The 4,529-nt window shown below is 41.5% G+C and overlaps 1 long non-coding RNA gene across 1 annotated transcript; it reads left to right on the forward strand.

Moving 5' to 3' along the window:
• The first annotated feature begins 643 nt into the window (after positions 1-643).
• On the forward strand, positions 644-1,558 carry LOC130109107 (uncharacterized). The gene is made up of 3 exons (XR_008809971.1): positions 644-776; positions 1,245-1,302; positions 1,447-1,558. It is a non-coding gene; the product is annotated as an uncharacterized LOC130109107 (long non-coding RNA).
• Positions 1,559-4,529: the final 2,971 nt, after the last annotated feature.

A 4,529-nucleotide genomic window follows, 5' to 3' on the forward strand; every position in this document is an offset into this window, starting at 1 on the left:
GTGCAATAAGGAGAGAAAAATTAAGACTCATAACAAGATTTATTATGTATTCAGATACACAGAATTTATATTTCTATTTTGGCGAGTAGATTCCATAGATGAAACATCTCCATTAGTCTAGTCAGTTAAGGCAAAATGGCTGCAAAAAGTCATTCACATTTGAGCCTATGTTTTTCTGTTAATTTAGAGTCCAATAAAGAAAAAATGCAAGGAGCCCAAAATTTTAGGTGGGGGAAGTCTCTGAAATGGCCACGCCCACTTTTTAGGCCTGGAAATCAGTATCTCGGCTCCTGAATGTCGCAGAGAGCTGATCATGGGCTCAAAAGAAGCAGAAGCACCACATTTATATAAGCATTATGAACAAACATATACCCCAAAACCTTTACTTTTTCAGATATTTTAAGAAAACTAATTTTTACTGGTCACGTTTCACGTATCAGCTCCTGAAGGTTGTAAAAAGCTATATTTGACATGAATCTCATTCGCTGCCTATGTTATAAAGCATGAAGCACAATACACACACGAATCATGAGTTTAGAAAATATCTTAGTTGTCTGTGGTTCTTCTTATCACTTGGGATGTAATGCCGCCTCTGACCACAATTACAAATTGGCGCTGTTTGTTTATCAAGTGGTTGATTCTACAGGAAAGGAAGCAGAAGTGCACATGTTTCAGTAAAGCTAGTTTACTGTAAACATTTGCCAAAATATGACATGCATGCCTCATCTGGCCTTCATATCAGTGAGTTAATTTGTTCCTGACCTCGTGGATGGATGGTAAGGAACAGTGTTGTTTTATTTTTGTATGTTTACCTTGTAAAACATTATTTTCACCTTAGCTCATATGTGTAGGCCTAACTAGCCTTGCAAGCATGACTTGCTCGATACACTCGACAGCACAGTTGCACAGTTGTAGTATTTGGCTAAGGCATTACCTACTTTTGGACAGTTGGTGTTTGTGTGTCTGCTTGCTCTACACATGTTGGTTAATTTTGGACATTTTTAGTTGGCTGGTATGAAAGGGTGAAAGTATTTGTAGTAACAACACTTTTATTATGCTATATTTGGACACACTTTTATTGGACTATATTTTGTATCTATGCAGAAGAATAAATAACATTGTTTATTGCATGCTATTTTTGTGGGAGGGTGGATGTATTGTGCCATACCAGTGAAACATCACTCTGTTACAAACTTGTGTACAGAAAAATCAAGTTTAAATTAGTTCTGATTTTCCATGATCAGATGATCCCCCATCCTAACTATGGAACTAGGGAACAAGACCCTGTGCATTGTCTGCAAGGTTAGTTTCCACGTGTGTGCTTCAGTAGTATAATGTTTATGACATCAATGAGTCCAACAGTGTTAGTTTTCATGCGTATTCCTTCAGTAATGTAATGTTTATGACAGCAATGAGTCCAACATTTCATTTCTAAATTCATGACAGGAATCTGGTGGAAGGGACATAACTGCTGTCACAGCTCCTAAGCTGCTTCACCAAGTAAAACTGTTTGAGGAATCCGGACTGATCACCAATGATGCGGATATCAATCTTTCACAAAGACTGTCAGCTGTCAATGCAGAAACTTTACAGGATGGATATAAAATCCACAAGAGTTGCTATGATCGCTATAATAACAGCCATTTCAATTGTGCGAAGGATCGTAAACGGAAAAGAGAACTGGACCTTGCAGATCACCAGACTATTGGGGCAAACACACGAGCAAAGGCTGGGCCTAGTCTTGCGTTTGGAGCCGAACTTTGCTTCTATTGTGAAGAGCCAGCCATTGAGAACCCTCGGAAGAAGGACAAATCAGAACCATTGTTAGCTGCTGCGGGAAAAGAAAAGTCAGCAAAACATGTGAAGGATTTCACAGACAATCTAGAGATGATGGCCAAAGTCCTGAATGATGGCAAAATACTCAGATTACTTGAAACTGATGTTAGATCACGGGAGTTATTCTATCACAGGAAGTGCCACTCAAGATACCGTAACAGGTGAGCCAGCACAACATACCCTTTTAAGTTCAATTCTTAAGTTGAGCTATAGTCGGGCCATATATATATATTTTAATAATTTTATTATTTCTTCTTACTAGATACAGTTCAGCGAGCTGCAGGATAAAGCAAGAAAGAACTTCATCACAGAACTCCCCAGACATGATCCAGTATGCTGAATATATCGCCATGGAGGAAGTAGGGAACTTCATTGATGACAGCTCAGAAAATGTTTTTGATCTTCACAAACTCGAGAATATTTATCTGCAGAAAGTTGAAGATTTGGGCTTCGACCGGCCCAAATCTCACTCTACACGATTTGCTGAGAAACTCTCGAACAGCTGTCTGGACATAAATGTAGTGCAGAAAGAGACAGGGGCACATTACAGGGTTATTAAGAAGGGTAGTTTGGACAATGTAATCAGTGACAGTGACTTTTTAGATTCACTTTGCAAAGTCACAAAACCTGTTCGGGCTGAAGTAATAAAGAATCGAAGAGACAGTGAAAGCACCCGACTTTCAGACTTGTCTACAGAAGGACTACGGATGAAGAGCAATTTCAAACTGAAGATGCTGATGTCACTGCTTTGTGATGGAACCGCACGATATGAAGATCTTCCGATGCATCTCGAACAACTGTGCAAGACCGTAAGTTTCAACACCAGGATCAGACCAAATACAAAGAAAGATTCACAGCAGTCAAGCTCTGTCATCCAAAAGAGGCACAGGTCAGTGGAAGAGCCTGTGAATCGATATCTGACCCTGAAGCTCTATGCAATGACGAGAAGCAAGAATGTGTTACAGACAACATTTGAACTAGGTCTGACACATTCCTACTGTTCCACCCTTATCTGCATTGACGAAATCTCCCTGTCAATGAGAGAGCTCTTCCTAAGATCACAGGGAAAGGTGCTACCCCACGCCTTGAGACAAGGGTTATTTACCACATTTACAGATGACAACATAAATGAGCAGAGTTCATCGCCTACAGCATCTAAGAACTGCAATGCTACAGCAATGACTTGTCTACAGTTTCCCCGTGTAGCAGGGGAAGGCCTCTCAAGGGAGAGAAGATTTTCCAGGGACATTAACCCTAACACACCGGGCTTGGAAACAGTGTTGGAGGAATATCTGAGCGTAATGGAGCAGAAGGTCTTTAAGGAGTCTCGTCGCCCTCTAGAGACCATCAATGTTGAAGAAGTTGACGCAGAGCTAAAAGTCGTGTTTCAGAAAAGCATGGAAGAGGAAGAAGAGTTTTTGATGGTGGCTATGAAGAACATTGGATCTGATGCATTACAGCCTGTTACTTGGACCTGTCACCATGCTTCAAAGGAACGTGACCAGACAGATGTTCCCAAAACAATCAACTGCATCCTGCCAGTGATTGACCATGCTAGCAACACTGAACACCTTCAGCTCCATGTCATGAGAATAGCAGTATCATACACAAGATCTCTTAACCCAGGCCAGGTTGCAGTGGGTGGATCCGATCAGCCCCTTTATGCCATCAAGAAGATGATACAGTGGGCCATGGGGGAAGAGTTTTCTCATTCATACTTCGCGTTCATGGGTGGGCTGCACCTTGAGAAGGTTTCTCTTGTCTGTGTTGGGCAGTTGATAAAAGGAACTGGCCTTGATACCATCTTAACCTCAGCTAATCTGAATATCACAGGTCTGACAACTGCTGTCTGCGATGTGAATTCCATAAAGAAGGCTAGATACTGTATTCAACTCCTGGCTGTGGTGCTGGCCAAGAAGAGAGATGAAGCATTTCAGGCAAAACGTCTAGAGGACAACAGTTTGACTTGGAGTAACTGGGTGGCCAATGAAAACAGCCCCATGTTTCACTACTGGAACAATGTTATTGACACAATCAAGAAGGTTCTTATCTTCATAAGATCCTTTCGAGAGGCAAACTTCATCATGATGATCAGTGCACTTGAGCAGCTCATTCCTCTTTTCTTTGCACTTGATCATACACACTATGCCAGATGGGCATCAGTGTTTCTTCAGGATCTCAAAGAGCTCAAATGGAGACACCCATACTTGTTCAAGGAATTTCTTTCAGGCTCTTTCACAGTAAACACCAGAGACAACCCATTCTCAAAGATTGCATGTGATCAAAAGCAGGAACATAACATAAAGGTCATCAAGTCTGACACTGGATATGTCGATATCATCAATCGGGAAGATCAAGAGTTCTTCAGGAAACTCGAACTTGCGCTACCCGAAATCCAGCGCTACCTAGAATAGGTCGAAGGTCAAGATCCATCACACGGGCACAAAGAAATGCTGGATTCCTTCAAGGAAACATTTTCAAGCCACACTCTCAAGGTGTACCAGGGTATCCTTACCAACCCGTTCGATGAAGCTCAGTTCATGAGGTTGAACTCATCCATTCCCTTCCCAGATGTCATAAGTAAAGACTCCAGTTTTGTCTTTACAGTCGGCAAAACTCAGCATGACCAGTTTGTGCAGGAGCGAATTGTATTAAGTAAGAAGGATGTCAATGCAACCATCTCACGAAATGCC

Source organism: Lampris incognitus, chromosome 3 (assembly GCF_029633865.1).
Source record: "Lampris incognitus isolate fLamInc1 chromosome 3, fLamInc1.hap2, whole genome shotgun sequence".
Taxonomy (NCBI): domain Eukaryota; kingdom Metazoa; phylum Chordata; class Actinopteri; order Lampriformes; family Lampridae; genus Lampris; species Lampris incognitus.